The sequence below is a fragment of the Ambystoma mexicanum genome, chromosome 12 (genome assembly GCF_040938575.1).
Source record: "Ambystoma mexicanum isolate Mex_15411 chromosome 12, UKY_AmexF1_1, whole genome shotgun sequence".
Taxonomy (NCBI): domain Eukaryota; kingdom Metazoa; phylum Chordata; class Amphibia; order Caudata; family Ambystomatidae; genus Ambystoma; species Ambystoma mexicanum.
The window spans coordinates 205,591,789-205,616,908 of record NC_090936.1 but is presented as its reverse complement, the minus strand read 5'-3'; positions in this window follow the sequence as shown (position 1 = coordinate 205,616,908).

Below are 25,120 nucleotides of genomic sequence, written 5' to 3'. Positions count from 1 at the left end.
TCTGGCGTCTCTTTAACACGAACTAAGCTGCAAGGAAAGAGACAGCTAGAGCGCTTGCCATACTTACGAACTTCATCTTTCATCTCAAGCGCCCTGCAATACATAAGGGAAAGGCATTATACAGAGTCTGCATATAAACGTGCCACGCATGTAAAGACTATAAAGACAAAAGGTGTCCAGAAACTCACCGCTCGTGCAGATAACGACGGTAACCATCCTCTGAATTCAAGAGGCCTGTGTTTCACCAGTGAAGGAACTGGCAACGGCACCCTGCACCAGACGCAGATGGAGAGCCCAGCATTCACCTATATAAGGTGAGCACGTTGACCTGGGGGCTCTACGAAAAAGCTGGGAAGAGAGAGAGAGAGAGAGGGACATTCAACAACCCAGACCATTAACCCCCATATTCTTTCACCTGCAGAAACCTCACTACTCTTCGAGTCCGACACACAGTGCGAAGAGGTTCGACCCCAAAAGCCAATCGAGTCCTGCACATCACTTTTCGAGTCACAGACAGCTTCCTGCCAAGACCCGCGCCTCCGTGGGAATCAGGTGAGCGTTACAGCCTCACCATGTCACATAAAACTTTTCTAACTGCATTAACCTCACGCTACTACTTACTTCACTACTTAACTCTTTTCCCAGGTAATAGATCGAATCCAGAAAAACCAGGGTGTGGGTGGGGATCAAAAAATGTCGGGAGCTGCTGGAAAAAGGGACTGACTGCCCGCAGCTCCCGCCTTATATGCGTCCGCCGGAAACCTGCCCGGAAGTCAGGCCCTGGGGACGCCTCTTCCGTCTCCTCAGGGGCGGAAGAGTAAAGGCTGGCTCCCCCAACCCGGAAGGTGGTGGCTAGAGGGGACAGCCCACTATGTAGGCTGTCCCTCTAGCGCCCCCTGCAGGGGCCGGTCCACCTCTTAGCGGGGAGATCCCCATTGGTCACCCCCACCTCCTGTGGCCAGTATATCACAAACACATCATGAAATAACAACAGACACCTTTTGTAAGGTTATTTGGAATATACAAGGTCACAGTTTATTTGGAGCAAACAATAAACTTGGGATGGTCCCAGCCACACATTACATAACACTCAGGATAGGGTGAACCGTGTCACCCTATCTGCCAAAGGCACAAGATGAACACGCTTCCGGGTTCTACCAGGCAAACACTGGTTACTACCAGTGGGATACTTTGGAGCACTGACAAGGAGGTTGTTGACATAAAGCCCTAAAAGGGGAGTCAGTGCCCATCGATGGATTTGGCTCGAGCCCGGCCAATCCTGAGCCACTGCCGCCGAAGCTGCAGCATGAAAATCCCTTATTGGCTAGGACCGCCCGATACTCCGCCACGCTTTGGGGGTGGCTTACGCTGCCACCAATGCCCCCATACACTAGTAACATACTCACCATAACAATTATCTGCAGCCAGCCCTTCTCAGTGCAACTTGTATTGCTGTCAAGAACACATTGTTGCCCCTGTCTGATAGGTGAACTTCGTCTGCATGGAAATGGGCAGGTAGGGAATTCAAGCAGCAATGCCCCACATAACCCAAGCCTTCAGCCCTTGTGAATGTATCCACGCTTCTATTAAGACGCTTCCTGGACTTTTCCATGCCTGCCACGGAAATGGCATCCCTCCAGATCTGTCTTTGTACCACCTCTGACCAAAAAATGTCAGTGCCCGGTAACTCCTGGGCTGCTATGCGCAGGGCCACCTATATCTGGGCTAGCAAGCGCCCTGACCCAACTTGGCGCTCTGAAGCACTTGTGTACGAACGCAATGGAAATAAAATGTCAATCAATTGGCCAGATCGTTGGCACCCAAATGAATTAACATCCTCCTTGGTGCTCGCCTCCACCGAAGTTGCCAATGAATGGCGGGCAGCAAAGAGTGCCACCTCATTCCAGGTGTGCCCAACCATACCAACTTGGTCCCCTTAAATCCTAGGTTGGGGCCAACCGTCCATTGCATGGCCATCTTTTCCGCCCGTGTTACGAATGAATGGCCAATCACCCATACTGCATCATCTGTAGGAAAAAATGGAGTGTCAGAAAAACCTTAAAACCTGCCCATGTGGGAGGGGGGGGCACACTAACAGTTTTCAGGGGATGTGCCAGACTGTGGGTGTACATAAAGCTGATAATGGCCAGATTCCCATCTGCCCAACTTCATAATAGCCCGGGGAGACATGCCTTGTTGGAAAGCCGTGGTAGCCGCACCTATCCTAAAGCTGTGGGTGGACCACCCCTCACCTTGAATGCCCAGAACCCCGAGAGACATGGCCAGCACCTTCCTGAATTGAAACACGGAAAGGGGGGGGAAGAGTCAGCATGAATTAACAGGGGGCCAGCACCCAAGGACCTGATCCCCAGGAAGAGCTTGAGGAGGTGAACAGGGCAGCTATCCTTGAGAGGAGATCCATGCAATTCTATACTAAAACCCTTACCTTGCTGGTCTGTTTTGCTTTTCCTCCACTGGATCCTGACCCCCTCGCCCATGCCCTCACTGAACAAAAAGACATCACCCAAGGCAATGGCCTTCCCAGATATGTCATTCTTGGATGTCGAAACCAACTCACTGATCCTGAAAGCCCAGAAAAAAGCCCATGCGAATGCCAGCCTGAAAAGGGATATTTCATATTCATTAAAACATACGCCTGACACGGCAGATAGTAACTTTACAAGTAACACAAAGTCAATGGGCTTGCGCACGTCCTTTCTACTAGGCTCCGATCGGGCCCAGCCTTTCAGAGCGGTGCGCACCAGGAACCCTTTTGTGGGATCACTCTTCCCCTCCAGTTTAAAATGAAAAGCTACTGCCGCCAGGTGAGATGCCGCCCAGCTTTTTGATTTACCTTCCCTGTGTGCCCAAAACACAAACGCGCGTACCTGTGCCTCAGCATTGCGCTGGTATCTAAGCCGGACGCCCGGTGTGAGCGAACGCTCACTTAACTCACAGAGCGCCCTGTCCACGCTACCAGCTGCCACCACTCCTTCCGGAACTGCGCTCCCTCCAGCCTGGCAACCGGGTGGGCCTTCCGAAACTTGGTCCACTGAAATCGAGACAGAGCGTCAGCAGCAATATTTACAGCGCCTGGCACATGCCGAGCCCTAAATTCAATATTACCGTTAAGGCAAATCTCCACCAATTTCCGGAGCAGGCTCAGCATCGCCGGGCAAGACGCTGACTGCAAATTAATTGCCTGGACAACGCCCTTGTTGTCGGACCAAAAGCGCACTCTTTTGTTGGCCAACGCTTTGGGTCACAACAACAGTGCAACCACAATGGGAAACATTTCTAAGACCATGATGTTTTTTGTCCTCCCTTTTTGTGCCACTGTTGTGGCCATCGTTGTATGCACCACTCTGGCCCTGGGAGCACACCAAAACCCTCGCTACATGCTGCGTCGGAATACAAAAGTAGTTCCACACTTGTCTCCCATGGGGTCCGCCAAATCTGCACCCCATTGAAACTTTCCAGAAATTTGAGCCACATCCTTAAATCTGCCTTCAGGGCAGCACTTATTCTGATATGATGTTGCTTTTGTACCACGCCAGCAGTTGCCTTGGCTAGTCTGCACGTAAAGACCCTACCTGCTGGGATAACTTTGGCTGCAAAATTAAGTTTCCCAAGGAGCTGTTGCACTTTTTCCAAGTTAGTTCTGTCTTTTGCCAGATTATTCACAATCTCTGCCATCTGCCCTTGACTTTATTCTCCGGCAACCTACAAGTCCCTTCCATAGTATCGATCTCAATGCCCAGGAAAGTGAGGACCCTACATGGCCCCTCCGTCTTCTCCAGAGCCAAAGGAACCCCCATCTTTCATTAAAAACAGGAAGGAAGACATAGCAAGAGCACAGTCACTGGAGCCATCCCTGCCTGAAAACATAAAGTCATCTAAGTAATGTACAATGGCGGCCCGTTGCTCTAACCTGCGCGCTGCCCACTCCAAGAAAGTGCTGAATGTCTCTCAAAAAGGGAACACGACACTGAGCAACCCATGGGCATACATTTATCAACATAAAACCTACCTTCCCATTGAAAACCGAGTAGGTGGAAGCTGACCGTGTTCACCGGCAGTAAGCGGAATGCAGATTCAATGTCGACCTTTGCCAGCAAAGCCCTACTTTCCATGCCCGCTACTACCACCATGGCCAGATCAAAAGAGTCATAATGCACAGAACATTGTTCAGGATACAACCAGTCATTCACCGACTCACCCTTTGGGTAGGATAAATGGTGAATAAGCCTGAACTTACCAGGTTCTTTCTTTGGAACTATGCCCAGTGGTGACACAATAAAGTTGGGGGGGGGCATGGGAAAGGGCCAGAAATTCTGCCCAATTCCAGTTCCTTACTTATCTTTTTCTAACCTCACCTGGCTGATCCATTGTAAAAGGTAACTTCTTTGCCAACCGGCAGGTCAATGGGCCCTCATAAGGAATGCAGAATCCTTCAGTGAAACCCTGGAAAAGCAAATCTCTTTCATGACGCTTGGGATAACTGTTCAGATGTTCCACTAAAATAGGCAAATTGACCAGGGAGGGCCCCTTGGCCTGAAAATCATTCCTGTGCAACCTCAGACTAGTGACCAGGTGAGGCAATTCAGCATGTGGCCAATTACTGTCCTTTACGCTGGCCCCTGCCCCCGGTGGCACCTTCTCGCTTAATGCATTTGACCAGCGGATGCCCGCCCCCCACATTTGTCACATTCATGGCTGTACTTGCACTTGGGGCCTCAAGTGCAGTTACCTCTGTTGAAGTAACGGCATGTGTTGCCACCTGACTTCCTCCCCTATTGCGCTCTGTTTGTATTTGGGCTGGCAGCTCCCAAATCCTGCCCCCCTCCCGTCCCTGGGGGCCGTTGTGAAAGGGGCGACCCTTCCCGCCCTGGTCTTTCCTAACGTACCTAGTCCTCTTGCCTCCCTTGTAAAAGTCAGTCCAAACCACGCTGGTCCTCTGCTTTCCTCCCATAAAAGAGACCCACCCATCTATCTCTTTTTGGTCCCAGGTCATTTTCGGGCAATCGCCATCATTTTCCTAAAATGTTTATCATAATCAATCCACCCTGTCGAGCCATATTGCTGTGCCTCACCCACAATTGTCTCCCTATATTTCACTTAACTTGGCCCGTGCTCAGGGAACTTTTCCATTACAATCACAGTCAATATAGCGAACGCTTTTTCCCAGTTAGCGATGTTCTCTTCTGGGTGATATTGTTTCATCCTTTTATTGTTTTCCTCAGTGCTTAGTGTTAAGTTAGGGCCCGCATCCTCTACGGACAGCAGGCAAAATATGTCAAAATACTCCCTTGACCATACCTGCTCTTTCATGTCCCGAGGGATGTGCCAAGCTAATGAGGACCTGCCAGAAAGCAGAGGGGCGACCGATACTGCAGGCTGATTCATTCCTAAAGCAGGCGGGGGCACGGTGGGTGCGGCCCCCAAAGCACAGCCGCTCTGATTCGACAATCCAGCTGTTGCGGTGGGTGCAGGAGTAGGAGCACCATTGGTTGCAATGCTTGGTGTTAGAGCTGCAGGCTGATTACTTCCTAAAGCGTAGAGGCGCAAGCTAGGTGCGGCCAACAAGGCACATCCGCTCTGGTTCAAGGTGGCAGATGTAGTGGTGGGTGCAGGAGTAAGAGAACCATTGATTACCGTGCTTGGTGTCGGTCCTACAGGACCCTCCCAAATGGTCCTTGCCACAAGTGGCTTGTCCGCCATTCTGTGCATACCCCCACCTCCCCTGACCATCAACAACATTTCCTCCAAAATCAAACCAAATCTTTCATTGCCCAGGATGTTCCCACCTGGGGGCGCCACAGCTTGGCTAGCAGGTGGAGCTTGCACCAGTGCGGGTGTTGGTGCCATGGTTGGCACACCATTACCTACTAGTGAACCCGTCACTTCGTTGGTCTGTGCTGCTATTGCAACACCTACCGCTTGTGCTGGCACGCCACCAGCCGGCGCCAGCACCTGACCTCCCTCTAGTGCTTTTTTACCCTTTGGCTGACGCTTCCTTTTGATGGGGAAAGGCTTCAGGAAGCTCGGACTTGCTGGTGGGGTGTCCACCAATGGGGGTGGGCACAATTGCGCTCCTACCACCAAAGGGTGGGTGGGCGTGTTCGCCCTTAAATAGCTTCTTAGCCCAGACTTTCCCTTCACTGTACATTTTTTCCTGGAACAAGGCCCAAAGTGCCCCTTCGTCCTCATCCTCGCTTGAACCTGTGGTGTTGGGGACCTCCTCAATGTTGCTGAACAAGTCCTGTGATACCTCAACAGACATCTTGGTCAACTGTCTTCTGCTCTGCTGGAAAGGTTATAGACTCTGTATCTACAGCTTCACTCACTAGGAGACCTGTGTTATAGTACAGAAAAAATGTGTCAAAACAGCCTTACATAATACACAAAACTAGTAGTACACCGCTACCAACGTGTAAATTGCTCACTATGTAGATGCGCAGGTGGTAGCGTGGCCAGCCCGCCAACTAAGAGAGCCCAGTGCTTGAAAGGCAAATTAAAACCATAAACGTGTGATTCACCCCAACACATCCAGTCAAACGCTGAGGCCCCTCAAGCCGCATATACGAGGGTGAAAGGGACCCATGGACCAGCACTCCTCCCCTGCCCCCGAGCTACCGTCTAGTCCCAACAGACGAAACATGAAACCACAAGTAATTGCATGTAGGATGCCTGCAAGTTTGAGAAATCCTGGACCTGACTTTGCACTGCCTTGTGCTGCGCCTGGGGCAATGTGCTTGTAACGAGCCGCTATTACACATCCTAATAATCGGCTTCAGTCATTGCATTTCTCAAACATCCCAGGCTGGGCTTGAGTCCCCCCACCTTTAAGTCGCCACCCTACTGTATTACCCGTTTGGGCCATACAGACTAATGCAGCCTTACATGGAAGACGGGGAAACAGCAGGGCAAAAGTAATCGCGAACTAAGAAGGGAAAGTTTGCTGAAATACTAACCATTGCCTGCATAAAGCCAGGGCCGGTCTTACACCAGATTGCACCCCAGGCGGAAAGCATCGATGGCGCCCGCCACCCCTGACCCCTAACAAATGACAACCAAAAAATGTGTTATAAGTGTTGTAAATTGGGTACTCCATTAAGAACCAGATAGAAATACAAATGCAATAGGAAATGCATACACTAGACACTAGGTGACAGTCTTAGAATGTTACCTGTATTATGTGTTCAAAAAGTAACTTTTCTTGACTTTGCCCTTGCGAATTGAAGCACAGCATCGTATAGATCCAGGGATTGGCCAATGTCATTTTCGATTGATAAAATAGCAAGTGATGTCAGTCTTTCATTGGCCATTGTTGATCGAAGTAGAGAGTCGTAAAAATGCGTAGGCGCACCAGGTATGTGTGCAGCTAGTGTGGTTGTTGCATGATAGCTGCTTCTTAGCGGTAGGTGTGGTGCTGAGGAGATCAGTTGAATCTGTTCAGTCTGAAGGGTTGACATCCAGACTCAGTTATGGCTGCGTTAGGACTGAGGAGACGCTTAAGCTTGCCGGTGTGTGCCAGCTAGCTGTGTTTTATTAGGATGATGGGTCATGTTAGTATGAGAACAGCTTTACCGAATGTGTCATTGTACTGCTGTGTTCTAGTTGAATGGTGGTGTATAGGAGAGAGTAAGCGTAGTAGTGTGATTTTGTGGTAATCAATAAGTGCATGCAATCAGGGACAATCAATGATGTTGGGAATACCTTCTAAATTTAACTTTTAACACAGTGACGCTATTAGGGTACATTCATTGCTGTTGGTAATACTATCTTAATTCAACTCTAATACAGTGACTCCATTAGGGGATGCTTCTAGGTTCAACTTTAACACAATGACGCTATTGGGGCACACTCAATGATGTTGGGAATACCGCCTAGATTCAAAATTAGCACAGAGATGCTATTAGGGCACACCTTCTAAGTTCTGCTTTAACACAGTGACGCTAATAGGGCACACCTTCTAAGTTCAACTTTGACACAGTGACGGTATTAGTGCACACTTTCTAAGTTCAACTTTAACACAGTGACGCTATTAGGGCACACTTTCTAGATTCAACATTAACACAGTGACGCTATTGGGGCACACTTACTAAGTTCAACTTTAACACAGTGAGGCCACTAGGGTGTATTGCTCTCCAAATGCACGGACAGTAATTTATTACCAGTACAGCCGCAGAGCCAAAACATGTATTGCTCGCCAATAGTGCACGGACAGTAATTTATCACCAGCGCAGCCGCAGAGCCAATACTTTGAACGCAGGTAGACAACGCAATGACTTACAACCACACGCACGCTTAGAGAGTAAGTAGCACTTATACGGCTATTTATTTGTAGTTAGGCATATATACAATACAAGCATAAATCAGATAAATCATAGGAAATTAGCAGGAATACATCACCATGGGCGTAACTTGACAAAACCTCATCTCGCCAGAAGCGGCTGAAAGACCCCGACAACAGCCAGGCCAAGAGCACAACAGCCCACAGGTATATCGGACCAGGGCGTCCCCCCTCCGACTGAGGTCTTTGTGCTTATCCCGTCTGACCGTTGAGGGCTTCCGCATATATGCCCTCCTCAACAAGGGGTGGCACCTTCTCGAACCTTCTGGCAAATGCGCTTGCGCATTGATGGGTGACCGTTGATTGCCAGCTGGGTCAACCGACAGTAACCTCAAGGAGCAGAGCGCTTCCCTCTCCTAAGCGCCCCGGAAAACAATTCCATAACTCATCTCAAAACCTTGGCGCAAGCATAGCAAACCAAAACAAACTTCGTTATCAGGTACCAGCCGGCACCTGCGGATCTTAGCTTTCCCAGCGCCGTGTCCTTGGCTGAGAAGGCCTGCATTCCAAACCCATCAGCGAATAACGTTGAAAACATGTTGTTTCGCAAAGCAAGTGCAGCTTTCCACTGAGGCATGGATAAATATCCATCATGGCTCTGAGTTCCCCCAGAATGCACTGTGCACCAGCGCCATGTTTTTTAGCTCGAACACCACAATCCACCCTTGGATATTTACCTTCCATAGCCCAGTGGTAAAGGAGGCAGCCTTTGAAACCGCCGAAATATTAAACCCAAGTTGGGAATACATTGAATACAACAACAACACGCTATTATGATAGCTAATATAATACAAATGCAAGCAAAGGCATAACGCAGTGTACCTCCAATATCAGGAATCCATGAAAATAACCAATCCCACCAATTCCCAGTTTGCTCCTGGGACACTTGAGAAATGAGATCCCTCAAACCTCGAATATGACTTTCAATGGATCGTGAATGGTCACTTAGATTGAAACAACACATACCTTCAACTGCGTTACAGCCTAAATTATGCTTCAGCAATAAGTAATCGACAGCAGCTCTGTTTTGCAAAGTAGCTTTTCTAATAACTTTGCTGTCAAGGAGTAACTCTTCTAAAGCTTGAGAAGTATGATTGAGTCCTTTTACTACTAAACATGCTAATTTGATCAAAGACTTGTATCCCCCAGCAGATAAACCCCAAACTCCTACTAATGAAAGGGTTAATGCTAGAACTTCAGCTTCTGATAGCAAATGCACATGTGAATCACAATCGGGGGATAGACCCACAGATTCAAAAGTTGATCTTTTGTTTCGAGATATTGCTGGGTGTAAAGGAAACATCATTAGTCCTAATCGAGTTAAGGCACACGGACCTCCAGAAATGTTAGCTGGAATGTAAGTGTATGTGATGTTACCACATGAAAAGAGCCATCCTGTTGGAAGTTTCACATGATTTAGATGACTGGCAGCTATTACGGTATGATTGCAAGACATAGTATTATTCACACTGGTACATGTGCTTGGAACTCGTGAACACAATCGTTTCTCGAACACAGTTTGATTCTTCTGTTTGGTTAAATTTAGCTGTTGGCATTTGCCAATTTCTTTAGCATCGCAGGTCATAAAGTAGCACACATCGCCTTGAGTTATATTGTAGGTTATAATACGTGTCAAATTTCTCCATTTGCGATCCGTTTCCTTGCAAAACCTGCAGTACTCATAGACGGAAAAAGATTGTCTGATATCGGAATCTTGAACTAACGAATCATTGTGTGTGACGCCAAAAATGTGCTTTAGAACCGGAACTGGCGTCGGCACTGCAACTAAACACGTAGTTAGTAAAGCTTCAGCATTGGGCACATCGGTTAAGCAAAAGTGCGTAATGTTGAGTACTTGTTGTGCCAGGTATTTCCACATATTCTCCGTTTGGGTAATCATCGGGGAATATTTTCGCCGTCCTAAAGATGCCTCTTGCATAGCTGGCATCGATGTTGTTTGGACTTGCACCTGACGTGTCCGTCGCCTTCCATGAATCCATGTCGTTGGTCTGGCTGGCTTTTTGGCATCGGTATCGAGTTGCTTTCGGATATCATTGCTCCTCATCATCGGTCTCCCATTGATCGTTGGCACAGATATGGCATTTTTTATCCGGAGCATCATGCCGTTTGACTCTCCCAAATGGAGTCCATTTAGTCCCACAATCACACCAGCCAGACACAGGATCTACAAGGCAAACCCAGAAAAGAGATATCAGTGTTGAAAATCACTCCCTTAGGTAACATTTGTCTGCGGGCACATACTGCCATTTGTCTTTACCAGGTTCCATTACTAAAACTATCTGGTCTTTGCCTGATGCAATAACATCTGCGGGCACTGGTGGACCACTCGGCCTTTCGACCCAAACCTTTGCACCCGGTATCATGCTGTCTGAAGAGCCAAAACCACGATCCCCACGGGTAGTTAACACTGTGGGAGGCTCCCCTTTTTTAATCATGGACAACTTAACAGGGATGACAATTAGCTGAGCCACTCTATCACCCTTATGAATCGGTAACACTTGGTCCCCACTATTCATCAAGATGACTTTGATCTCGCCTTGGTAATCAGCATCAATGACCCCTCCCAGCACTTGAACTCCCTTCAATGCTAGTCCAGATCTAGGGGCAATCCATCCCATATGCTCTGGAGGAATTTGTACCCCAATCCCTGTTTCAATCACAACAATCCCTCTCGGGTCTAATCTGATTTCTTCATGAGAATGCAAGTCTACCCCTGCTGACTCGGGAGTCGCCCGATAGGGAGCTAAAGAGCCTGGGGTAATCTCCCAGTACAATAGAGTCTCTCTAACTAGGTTAGGTTGAATCTGTAAAGCAGGAGTCATTAGTCGCAACAATGGAGTCTCATGATTGTTCACCGGTCTATTATTCAACACTTGCACCGCATCAAACACGCGATCACGCCAACCTGCCAAACTGCCATCTCCAGACTTACGTAGCTGTTCCTTCAACAACCCATTCATTCTTTCAATTAACCCTGCCGCTTCCGGGTGATAGGGCACGTGGTAAAGCCACTCTATACTCTTCTCCTGACAATAGTCCTGAATTAATTTGCCTTTGAAGTGTGATCCGTTGTCACTTTGAATTTGCAAAGGCACTCCGTAATGCAACGTGATCTGATCTAGCAACTTAATGGTATTCAGTTGTGTGGCACGCTTGCACGGCAAAACCATCATGTATCCAGAGTAAGTATCCACAATAGTGCATGCATACTGACAACCTTTGCTGATTGACAGAGGACCGATAAAATCGATCTGCCAAATTTGACCTGGTAACTTTCCTCTTCGCAATGTGCCATGAACAATCTGAGGGATAGGCCTATGCTGTTGGTGTTGGCACACCGGACATTGCAAGATAACTGTTTTCACTACCTCTAAAGGAATACTAATTCCTCGAGCTTGTGCCCACCTCATAGTAGCCTTCTCTCCAAGGTGCCCACATTTCTGGTGAGCCCACTTGGCCAAACCCTCCAAATCGTCTTCCTGAGGCTCCGCATCCACAGATGAAATCTTGGTGTGTTCATCTGCAACAGAATTAAACCAACGTTCCAATGAATCTGTCGCACAATGTGCATCCACATGATACACCGTGACTTCACTTTGTGATAACATTTCTGAAATATCTTGCCACAATTCTTTTCCCCACAACTCTTTCGAATGAATCTTCCACCCATTCTTCTGCCAGGTTGGCAGCCACACCGCCAGCCCATTCGCCACTGACCATGAATCTGTGTACAAATGACATCGACCAGGGGTCTCTTGTTTCAAGGCTTGGTAAACTGCGTAAAGCTCTGCAAACTGACAGCTCTTCCCTTTCCCTGACGTCGTCAAAATCTTTTTTGTCTTGGGATTATATGACACCGCTTTCCAGTATCGCTCTGTTCCCACATATCGGGCTGAGCCATCAGTAAACCAGGCATGCTCTGTCTGCTCTACGGTCAAATCACCATATGGTACTCCCCATTTCACGGGAGACTCGCGTTTCTCGGACACTTCCGGTGGTATGTAATCCGAGGGTGGTATGTTGGCTACTTGCTCGTGTAACTTTGCAACTCCACCCTTTCCTGATTTGGCTCTGTCTTGAATGTACCATTTCCATTTAATTATGCTGGCTTCCTGGGCATGTCCTATTCTGTGTGTTTTAGGAGAACTCAACACCCATTGCATAATCGGTATTTCTGGCCTCATCAATACATCATGGCCCACCGTTATTTGCTCAGTATCAACCAGGGCCCAGTAACATGCCAGCAACTGCTTTTCAAATGGAGTATATGAGTTACCAGCATCGGGCAACTTACGACTCCAAAACCCCAATGGCACACGTTTCCTGTCCTGTTTCTGCCACACACTCCAGTTAGCATAATTGTCTTGTACAGACACATTCAATTCCACTTCGCCTTCCTTCAATGGCCATAGATCGAGTACCTGCTGCACGGTGTCTTTTGCCAACTCAAATGCTTTCTGCTGCTCTTCCCCCCACTGAAACTCATATTTCTTTCGTGTCACTTTGTAAAGGGGGGCCAGTATCTGCCCTAAATGGGGAATGTGCTGTCTCCAGAACCCAAACAGCCCTATGAACTGTTGAGCTTGCTTTTTATTCATTGGCGTGGTAAACTCAAGTATTTTCTGTCGGGCCTTCGGCACCATTTCTCGATGCCCATTATGCCACTGAATTCCTAGAAATGTCACTGTCTCAGCTGGGCCTTGAATTTTGTTCGGGTTAATCTCCCACCCTTCCTTCTTCAATCCTTCCATAATGACTTCTAACTGGTTTTGCACACTGCACTCATCCTTGCCCTGAATCAAAATATCATCAATGTAGTGAGAGATTTGTATGTCCAGTTTACACGGTATCTTGTCTAAGTGCTCTGCCACCAGCCGGTGACAGATAGTCGGGCTATGTATGTACCCCATAGGTAACCTTGTGAAGGTGTACTGACGCCCGCTCCAAGAAAATGCAAACTGCTCTTGACACTCTTCAGCAATTGGCACAGAGAAAAATGCATTGGCTAAATCTATCACTGCATACCAAGTCCCCTCAAACTTTTGGACATTTTCAATCAAGGTAATGGCATCTGGGACTGCGGGCACCAAGGGAGGAATGTGTTTATTCAACTCGCGGTAATCCACTGTCATCCTCCAAGACCCATCCCCTTTTTTGACGGGCCAGAGGGGGTTATTCCAGGCGGTAGTGATAGGTCGTAACACCCCCGCCTCTACATACTCCTTGATGGTGTCTGAAATTTCCTTTTGCCCCCCAGGAATGCGGTATTGCTTCATTGCTACCCGCTTGGTCGCCACAGGCACATGTACTGGGGGCATCTTCAATTTGCCTACTGTAATGGGTGTACAAATTAATGCACTCACCCCAAACTGGTATGTTTTACCTCCAAGTCCTAAAGTCAACCCTTCCAGAATGTCAAAGCCAATTATGTACTCGGGTATCGGGACAATCAACACTTGGTATTTCTGCCTAGCCAAACTGCCTATTTTCATTTCCACTTCAGTTTGTACCGCGGGGGTCTCCTTCCCCCCTAGACCTGTAATAGTAAAGTGTCTGCCTTTGAATCGTGTCGGATTTCCGTGAATCAGAGAGGCCTCCGCCCCGGTGTCTATCAATGCTCGCACCCCTTGCGTATTTCCTGGTCCCCAAAAAATCTTAACATTAACATGGGGCCGCCTATCCACCTTTATGCGAGCAGACGCTGCCGGAGCTTGGCCATACCCCTAGTCAAATTTTGAATGAGTGTAACCTGACTCTGCCTTTAGCATTGCACTCACCACCTTCCTCAAATCAGCATATGTCGGTTGGTACGGGGACGGTGTCCCCATAGACCCCTCCTCCTGTTCTTCCTCAGGAGGGGCAGAAGGGGTGGTGTCCCCCTCTGGTTTAGTCACTACCTGTTTCTTAACCTGTTTGTAGCGCTCCTTGGCTGCAAGCCCTCTCTTTCTATATAGTTCGTACATGACCCTGGTTTCAATGCCATCAATTTCTTCCCGTGGCACACCATCTTTTAACAGGGCCAAAAACTTGTCTTTTCTGGACACTCGGGAGTCTCTGCTATCTTGCCTCCTGCCTTCAGTTCTTCTCTCGCTACGCCCCTCTCTCTCCCGTGGCCTGTTGTCACTCTTATCCCACTCCCCTAAATCTGCCAGTTGCCGAATGGCATCCACTACTTCATCTGTGGGTTTGCCCGTCATACCTACGAGCAAAGTCATAATGACACTTTTGTATGCGGGCGGTGCAGTTCTGATCACCATGTTTCTAGTTGAAACTGAGAGCGACACAGCCCCCATGTGTCCCGGAGCATCTATATGAATTGCCTCTTTCATAGCATGCTCTCTAACCTTTTGAATCGCCTCTTTCAAAGTATACCACTTTGTTTCCTCACTAGGCCAATCTGTGGTAATGGGGTACTTGCGGTTACATGCTTGGGCTGCTAAATTCAACAAAGACATTTGTGGAGGCTGGCCATTCTCATCAGGGGGCGGCCCTGCCCTTAGGACCTCCTGTACACTAGTGTCACTGGACAAAGGCAAAAAGCGCGGCGAGTCTGCAGCATCTACGAACAACCCTGCAGCTCCCCCGTCTAGCATTCTCACCATCCATGTCAATAAAGGTTCCCCTGACTTTTGCCTCAAACGAGTAATGATCTCTCCAACCTCCTGCTGAGTGTAATCTTCCAGCGTGGTTAAATCTACAACACCGCCTCCAGGGTCCTGCGGGTGGGGCCCAGCACGGCGTCTTCTGATCGGCTTTGCTGCCACTGCCTTTTGATTAATTTCTGCTTTGGAATCTGACTCATTTGCCGAGCTACTCTCTGGGCTTGTTGAGTCAAAGATGTCTCCATCCCATTTATCGGGATCCCAATTTACATCTGCAGTAGCGATTACCGCTGCCACTTTTCTTTGGTTGACCCCTCCCCGTCTTTTCCTATACTTATATCGGGCTACTCTGACTGCTGCCCTTTCAGCCACAGCCTGATATTTGTCAGCTTTGTCTTTGAAAAGTTTCATCTGAATCTGCTGCATTAAGGCAATCTGTTTCTCAGCAGCTAACTCTTTTTCCAATCGCAAAATATTATCCTTCATTTCCACATTTTTCTGAAGCATCTTTCGGTAGGCATGCAGGAGAACCCAACCCCGCCTGCCTAGCGCGGCACATTCCTTTCCCCTCTCTACTGAAATCTGTTGTAAACAAGACATTACTTCTGACGGATCAGCGTCTCCCACCTCACCATCCCATGTTTCACACAGCCCTGCCCCGCATGCCCATAACTGAGCCAACTTATCATATGGGCTTTTCGCCCACCCTGGAATCATTACATCGGGACATTCACCGCCAGCGAGAACTCCCTTTTTCTTGAACAAACTATTCATCACTGCAGTAATGTACAAAGCCTCTATATATATATAAATATTTCTTTCCACACCGCAGTCACTTGCGCAGACACGCACACACACACAGAACAGATTAACACCGTCCAGCACTCTCTGCCAAGTGAAAACAACCTTTCGCTTGCAATGTAAGCAAAACCTATCTGCGTTCAACCGGATTCTTTAATGGTTGGACCAATTCATCACAAACCATCCCATCCTCGTCGCCAAATTTGTATTGCTCTCCAAATGCACGGACAGTAATTTATTACCAGTACAGCCGCAGAGCCAAAACATGTATTGCTCGCCAATAGTGCACGGACAGTAATTTATCACCAGCGCAGCCGCAGAGCCAATACTTTGAACGCAGGTAGACAACGCAATGACTTACAACCACACGCACGCTTAGAGAGTAAGTAGCTCTTATACGGCTATTTATTTGTAGTTAGGCATATATACAATACAAGCATAAATCAGATAAATCATAGGAAATTAGCAGGAATACATCACCATGGGCGTAACTTGACAAAACCTCATCTCGCCAGAAGCGGCTGAAAGACCCCGACAACAGCCAGGCCAAGAGCACAACAGCCCACAGGTATATCGGACCAGGGCGTCCCCCCTCCGACTGAGGTCTTTGTGCTTATCCCGTCTGACCGTTGAGGGCTTCCGCATATATGCCCTCCTCAACAAGGGGTGGCACCTTCTCGAACCTTCTGGCAAATGCGCTTGCGCATTGATGGGTGACCGTTGATTGCCAGCTGGGTCAACCGACAGTAACCTCAAGGAGCAGAGCGCTTCCCTCTCCTAAGCGCCCCGGAAAACAATTCCATAACTCATCTCAAAACCTTGGCGCAAGCATAGCAAACCAAAACAAACTTCGTTATCAGGTACCAGCCGGCACCTGCGGATCTTAGCTTTCCCAGCGCCGTGTCCTTGGCTGAGAAGGCCTGCATTCCAAACCCATCAGCGAATAACGTTGAAAACATGTTGTTTCGCAAAGCAAGTGCAGCTTTCCACTGAGGCATGGATAAATATCCATCATGGCTCTGAGTTCCCCCAGAATGCACTGCGCACCAGCGCCATGTTTTTTAGCTCGAACACCACATAGGGCACACTTTCTAGATTCAACTTTATATAGTGACGCTATTGGGGCACACTTACTAAGTTCAACTTTAAGCACAGTGAAGCCACTAGGGCACAATTTCTAAGTTTAACTTTAACACAGTGACGCTTTTAGGCACACTTTCTAAGTTCAAACTTTAACACAGTGAAGCTAGTAGGCACACCTTCTAGATTCATCTTTAACGCAGTGATGGTATTGGGCACTCTTTCCAAATTCAACTATAGTATAGTGCCTGTGTGTTGCTCTGTTCCCTGCCATCCTGTTCACGTTCCTGGTCTTGGGCGCTTTAAAGATAACCATCATATCACATCAATACGCTTACTCTACTATACACCATCATTCAACATACCCCGGATTAATTCGGCCTAGCTGTTCACATAGGAATACGACCCCATGAACACCTCATCATCCTAATAAAACGCAGCTAGTTGAGCACATTCCGGCCTAGTTGCTCACATATGCGTTCCTCAGGCCTAACGCAGCCAGAGCCAAGTCTGGGTGTCCATCCACCAGACTGCACACATCCAACTGATATCTCCAGCACCACACCAAACGATAGGATGCAGCTACCACCCGGCAATTACATCAGCTGCAGATATCTGGTGCACCCACGCACCATACGACGCGATCTCTCTCTGACCAGAACTGCGGTTCCCGAGGGCATTCAACCTACCAGCGCTTTGAGGTCATAACAATGCTATATAGAGCGCTATATAAATGCCAAGTAACATAACATTGACTACGGTCACCGAGGGCGTTCCAACCACAAAGCACAGAGTATAACCAAATACAATACTTTCAAACTGACATAACGCATTTATCAAAGACACCCCACCCCACATTTCCATAGAAACATCAGCATCGAAACATTCAGGGTGCCTATAAAATCTGATTCTACTCTGTTCAAGGGTTGGACTTTCCTGGACCCTAAATACCTCCCTGCTTAAGTCCTCCAGTCCACTCTAGGTCCAACTCTTCAGAGCAGATGTTTTTCTTCCAAGCAGGGAGTGTGTGTGTGTGTGTGTGTGTGAGGGGGGAGAAGAGATCCCTTCGCAGGAGCCTCCCTGCCCATCTGTCTTGATCCGGCTCTCCAAGTGCTGGATGCTCCTAAAGACCTTCCTAGTCTCCTCCTGCCGCTTCATCTGGATGCATGTGTCCCATATGAATCTCGGCAGGTTCTGGTCATCCCTCGTCCAGTCTCCCCTACTCACCCCTTCATAACAGCACTTGCCCTCAGGCTCCATTCCCTGATTAGCCTTCTGAGGCTGCCCCGTCGCATTATCACCCTACCCCTGGCACTAGCCCTCATGGGAACACCTTCGCACTTGCCCAGCCCCCTGGGCTCCCTACCCCTATACTATCCCTTTCCCTGCCCTTTTCCCAGATACCGCACTCGAATGTCACAAGGCATAGGACAGTTGTTTTCCACCTATGCCCACCACCTTGTGGCGACTGGAAACACTTCCTACTGTATAGGCACCATACAAATGTCCAATAAATAAATAAAAGCTTGGTTTTGGTCATGCCCCTTACCATCCAAAGGGACAGACATGAGCAAACTGGGATGAAAGGCAAAGAGTATTGGCAAAGCCAACTGTTTTGGCATTGGTGAGGCACTGCTGCAGTGGTATGAACTAGACATCAATGGTGTGTAATACTTGCACACAAGCCAAGAGTTTGTTTTGCCAATGCTGGTTTTTAACAGGCCTTCAGTGAACAACATGCATAGTGCTTCTAAAGAGTGGCCCGTTTAGTATTGAACTCATTTGACTGCTTTGAAAAAACACCACCAGGAACTTAAAGCACAAAGTCTGATAATGATCAAGTTAGTTCAAAGAGATCCCAGGATTTTGCTTTGGGATGGGAGGAGCGGGAAGGGGGTGGGAATGGCCATAGGGATTAGCATGGCCAGTCAACGGGATGGTCCAAACACTGACAAGATGTGTGCCCCTCCCTGTATGCCATTTCTCCATGCTGTACTTGAACGCAATAGGCTTGGCTTATAGGTGGCGTAATGGCCAAAACTAAAAAAGGGAGGAGGGGGCAAATATAGTAGGAGGACTGTGCCTCAGCACATGCAGACCCATCTTAATTAAACTCTTTCTGGGTGAGGGCTTTACAAAGCCTTCACAAGGTGTTTCATTGTGGCCGTCAGACTGTCGGGCATGCTGTTCCATTAATACAGCAACCGGGTGGCAAGGACATGCTGGTGAGTGATGGTGATATAGGACAGTCTGGGCCTGCACACCCTTGGTGTTTAGGGCCTTCAATCTCTCCTACCCCTCCTCTTGTCCTTGTGCTGCTGTTATGTGGGATGGAGTACAGGCTGATGGGCGGCCTCAGGTGGTGGCTGCAGTGCCTGGGTTCAGTGCTAGAGTGCAGGCTGGTGGGCTTTTAGGGGTGGGTATTTGGGGTGCAGGCTTATGGCTACTGACTGTCTGGCATCAGGGCCGGGGTGCAGGCTTGTGAACTTTTGCAGGTAGTGGCAAGGGTACAGGTTGTTGGACTACGTGGGGCAGAGACTGTGGTGCAGGTTGATGGACTGCACAGGGTGTGGGATGCTGCTTCTGGGTCAGCTGTGCCTGGACGAGGGCACTTCCTAGCGGTCTCAGTTGGAGGGATATACATGCTCCTCCTGTCTTGGCACTTGAAAACTGGTACTATATTTGAACTGTGGTTTATGTGCTGGTCAGCGGCCCTAATTTGCTCCGTGTGTACCTGGTTCTGGGTGCTGACATTGCTTATTTTTGCAAATTTGACCCTCCTGTGTTGTAATCTGCTTCAATGTTATGAGTATCCCCTGCTCTGAGCAGGTAGTATATCTTTAAGCAGAAGTTGGTGCTAAAACAGTTGTACTATTGCAGTATTACAGCAAAAGGTGTTTTTCAAAAGGCATACAAGTATGGTGGTAACTAAGGTCGCTTGTTTCGCTGCCTTACACGGATGGTGTTAACGACTGTTTTATTTAGACTTGGGGCCTAATTCACAGAAGCGTTTTATAATGGCAAAACCCCACTGGAAAACGCTCTGTGAATTAGACAGGACTTAATCTGCATGACTCTGGGGCATTTGAAGGAGAATCTGGCGGGCATAAAAGGTAAAATCCTTATGTCTTACTTTTACGCCATGCTTTCCCACACTGGGGACTTGGAAAATCACTCTGTTTAAGGAATAAAGAGATGTTCATGAGCCGCTGTGCAATATCAGTTACTGCAATAGAGACACTTTTGTTTGCTAAGAGTTTCTGCTTAAAAAGGGCATATTTTTTTTTTTTAGATTCCTTTCCTTGTCAGACAAGGTGAGAGAAAAAGGAGAAACAATCATTTTGTTACTCCATTAATGCAGCACCCAGGGCGGGCCATGACGTGTGTCTCGTGGCTCGGCCGTGCGAGGCGGCGGGGGCCATGAAATGCGGCTCCATATGCTAAATGTTCCAGCCATGGGCAATCAGTGCGATTGTTGCTGTGTCTCGTGGATCGGCCCGGGTCGGGTGTTAATGGAACAACAACATGCCTGATAATACAGCACCTGGGCCGTGCGCAGCGCCGCTGTCGCCGCTGCATGTTGCATATTAATGCAGCTAAATAATGTGTTATAGTGTGGCGCCCGCCCCAACTCCCCAAGCCCCCAACGCAGTAGTACAGTACTGTATTTACCTGATAGTGATGCAGCATGTTATGTGCATCCACACTCGCTCGCTCCTGTTTTCGGCGGGGCACAACGCCAGGCAGGAGGCAGCCAGAGCCAGCCAGCCCCAAGCTATAAGGGTGCAGATGCGCACATAGCCTGAGGGGCACAGGCCGCACGTGCGCCCACGGCATGTGCCTGGCTGGCGGCCTGGCACCAGCCAGGCCGCCAGGGCACTGGCTGGAAGTTTAAAAGCAACAAACAAATGTTGCTGTTAAATGCTAATTGCATATTTATGAGTCAATTTCAGTGCACTTTGCTGCTGACCTGAGGGCAAAGGCCAGCAGTGCTCACTGCTCGCTTAATAACAAATCAAAATAAATCAGGACTCAGAGAGAGCACCGCCGCTCGGCGCCCCCTAGAGGCTGACTGACGCCTGAGCTGCCTGACACAATGACCGGCCCTGCATAAAGCCACACATAGCAAAACGTGTGATGCTCTGTTAAGCAAAAGTACATTGAAGTGAAAACACGAGGGGTGGAGGCCTTGGTTCTTCGGCCCCTCCTCGTGCTTCGTCTAGGCATTCCCACTGCCAAAAAAGACATCCCGGGCTGGGCTTGAACCAAACCCTTTTAGGTAGCCACCCTTATGCACTACCAGTTTGCACCCCACACCCTGTTTCGCATCACTTGAAACAAATGGAATTCTGGAAGAATGATAACCTTGCCAGGCTTGTAATTACACGACAGCCGTTAAGACCAACATGGTGCCATCGTATGTGAAAGCCATCCGCGCAAATTACAATACAATCGGCGCGGCAGCCAGCGAATACCCAATGCACAAACCAAACTTGAAATACCCACTGCACATAATTGAAGCCTTTCCCATTTCGTATGCGTATTTGTTTGCCCGCACTGCGGTGGGCAAACACCGGAAGCATAGCATCATGCATTAGCAAATAGATAAACCTCCCCGTCCCGCCAAGCCAGCGGCTTGGACAAGCAATGAGGACAAAGGCAAAATTACGTCAGCCAACCAAGCAAGGGAGATGGAGCCCAATCCGCCTAGCACAGCGGCCAGTGAAGAAGGGAAAAACCAGTTGCAATTTTGACCCATAATATCCCGCAACTGACGAGACGGCCAGTGAATGTCAAACAAAACCTCACTTTTTGCTCAAAACGTGCATTCTTCCTGTGCAGTGGCGCGGCGGCCCTGAATGCACATGCAACGCAATCCCAAAACACAGACACTGCAATGACATACTGTACAAATACCACCATATGGCGCGGCTCCATGTAAGCGGTTAAAGCCTTTAGCAGATGAGGTGAATAACATTGAAGCCTTTCAAATTCTGTATGTAAGCATTTTTATGCCCGGCATGGCGGCCAGCAAACAACAAAAGCATCGCACAATGGATAAACCCCCCGCCCCCGTGCTGCCAAGTCAGCGGCTTGGTCAAGCAACGAGAACAATGGCTAAAATGCAGCTAGCCAACCAATCGCCAGGGAACGGAGCCCAATCAATATGCCTACCACTGCGACCAATGTAGAATGACAAACCAGTTGCAATTTTTAATTTTTTTTATTTTTTCTTTATTGATTTTAGAAAAACAAAAGAGAGGCAAACAGTAATCAAAGAAAATTGTACATCTTCCAGCGGTACATGTCAGACAATCAAATGCAAAACAAAAGACGCTATTGGAATCACTTAATCTTGTGACAGTTCCACTTGCCTGGGTATGTCTCTTACACTGTTCGCCTCAACTCACTCCCGCCCCCCTCCCCCACTTGGAGTAATGTACATCACAGGTATGATCATTTAACAAAAACACTGGAGGCGCATAATTTACACAGTGCAACATCTATGAGCACCGTGGCAACTGGGAATGAGTCTCTGACCGCGTATAGTGTTCTTTTGAGTTTGGCATCGTTCGATCAAGCTTCTGAGGGTTCCTCTGACTGAGAGTCCGTGACTGGTGTAATATATTTATTCTTAAAGTCCATCCATAGGGTTTCACATTTCGCTGCTTTATTATGTAGGGAGGCCGTGATCGTTTCCATCACGTAAATGTTCGTGGCCAATTTAATCCATTCATTCTTTCCCGGGGCTCGAGGGGATTTCCATTTGATCGCTATCAGGGCTCTCGCCGCCAACAATAGCTGGGGGGCCAGGCCTTTCACCCGGAACCAATCTTCTTCATCCTTTCCCCTGTCCTTGGGGAGTATGAGAGTGTCGTATGCGATCCGCGGTCTCTTCCCCTGCCAAATAAATCGCATCATGATCTTTCGGGCGTCTATAAAGAATTTTTGGGGCATCTCAATTGGTAGCTTCTGGAAAGGATAGAGGAAGTGGGGGAGGCACACCATCTTTACGGCATCGATACGCCCCAGCCAGGAAATCGTCAACCTACTCCACTTCTCAAAATCTGTCTCAAATCGTTGGAGGAGGAGGGGGAAGTTGGCCTCATAGAGGTCGCTTAGGGTTCTAGTGATCTGAATACCCAGGTATTGCAACTTCGTGTGTTCCAGGGTGAGCCCAAGTGAGAGGAACTTGTCCTCATTCTCGTCTGGGGTACCTTGGAGGGGGAAGAGTGTGGACTTTGATTTGTTTACTTTAAAGCCGGAGTATTGGCCGTATTCCTCTATTAGAGTTAGGGCGTGGGGGATAGAGTTCTCAGGTTTGGTTACGTGTAGAAGGATATCGTCTGCGTACAGCGCTGCCTTATATTCCATTCCTCCCAACCGTATACCCTCTATTTGGGGGTCGTCTCTAAGTTTTTGGTCCAAAGGTTCGAGGGAGAGTGCAAACAGGATCGCAGAGAGGGGGCGTCCCTGTCTAGTCCCTCGCTGTAGTGCAAACCACCTGGAATACTCCCCATTCACGAATATCAAGGCTTTGGGGGAGGCGTATAATGCACGTATCCCATTGCGGAATTTGGGGCCTATCCCTACTTTCTGGAGGACCGCTCCCAGAAAATCCCATTCCACCCTATCAAAGGCTTTTTCTGCTTCAATGGATAGGAGAACCGGATCATCTGGTAGGCTGTGTGCTGCATGGATGAGGTGTAAAGTTTTACGCATGGTGTCGGCACCTTGCCTGCCAAGAATAAACCCAACCTGGTCAGGGTGGATCAGTTTAGGCATCAAGGTTTCCAATCTCCCGGCTAATACTCGAGCATAGATCTTGGCGTCGAGGTTGAGGAGGGAGATAGGGCGGTAGGATCCACATAGTTTGGGATCTTTGCCCTCCTTTGGGATAACTGTTATGAGGGCTTTCTTGAAAGAGTCTGGGGCGGCCCCATAATCCACTATCTCATTAAAGAGTTCCGTAAGGAAGGGTGACAGTTGGTCGCTAAAGGTCTTGTAGAAGCCTGCCGTGAAACCGTCTTCGCCCGGGGATTTACCTAATGTTAGCCGTTTAATTGCGTCGTGTATCTCGTGTTCAACTATTGGAATATCAAGGAGCTCGGCCTCTGTGTGTGTTACTGTAGGCATGGTGATTGAGGACAAGTAAGGGGATATATCAGAGTGGGCAGAGATCAGCTCAGAAGTATATAGGTTTTCGTAAAAGTTGGCAAAGCACTCAGGTATTGAGTGGGGAGGGTGCCCTGTAGGATTCGTGGTCTCTGTTATTTCTCTCACCTTACGTTCCTCCCTCCGTTCCCTTAATCTGGCAGCTAATAGCGCATCGGCCTTGTCCCCCTTCTCATAATGTGTTTGCCTAAGGAATTGTAATTTCCTCACCACCTGGCCATGTTCCAAGAGTCGCAATTCTTCTCTTTTACGGTGAGCTATGTCTAATTTAATGGGGTCAACCTCTGCATTATCTCTTACCTCGGCCTCCAGTTGGTGTATTTCACTACGCAGTTTATTTTCTACTATCTTACGTTCCCTTTTTTTAGAGGAGCCTTCACGTATCAGTATCCCCCTCCAGGTAGCTTTCCCAGCTTCCCAAATCACTTGTTTGGAGACCTCCCCATTATTGTTTGCCTTGAAATACTCTTCGATCTCGGTCTCCATTTCGTTTTTAAACACCACATCAGTCCAGAGGGACTCGTTACAGCGCCAAGATCCCCCAGCGACAGGTAGGTTGGTCCAATTGACATCCGTTAAGACCATGTCATGGTCTGACAATGTTATCGGGACGATTCCAGAGTGGCTTGTGGACTCTGTGAGATCAGGAGAGAGGAATATATAGTCTATACGTGTAAATGTGCCATGGGGATTCGAATAAAAGGTGAAGCCACTTTCATCAGGATGCAGAGTCCTCCACACGTCACGTAGGTCGTATAGTTCCATCATGGTGGCGAATTCAGTACGGTCCCCTCTATGCTGGGTCCTCGTGTCCGGATTGCCTGGCCTCCAGTCTACAGAGGGGTCTATCCACTGTTTGAAGTCGCCTCCTAAGGTGAGGTGACCCGCGGTTTCCAGTACTATTTTGGGGATCGTTTTCCTAAGGAATGCGGCCTGTCCGCTGTTGGGTGAGTATATTGTAGCAATTGTGACCTGGACTCTTGCAATTTTCCCCACTATTAGGAGGGCTCGACCACTCACATCCGACCAAGTCTTTTCCACTTCAAATCCAATTCCCTTCTTGATGAGGATTCCGACCCCTGCT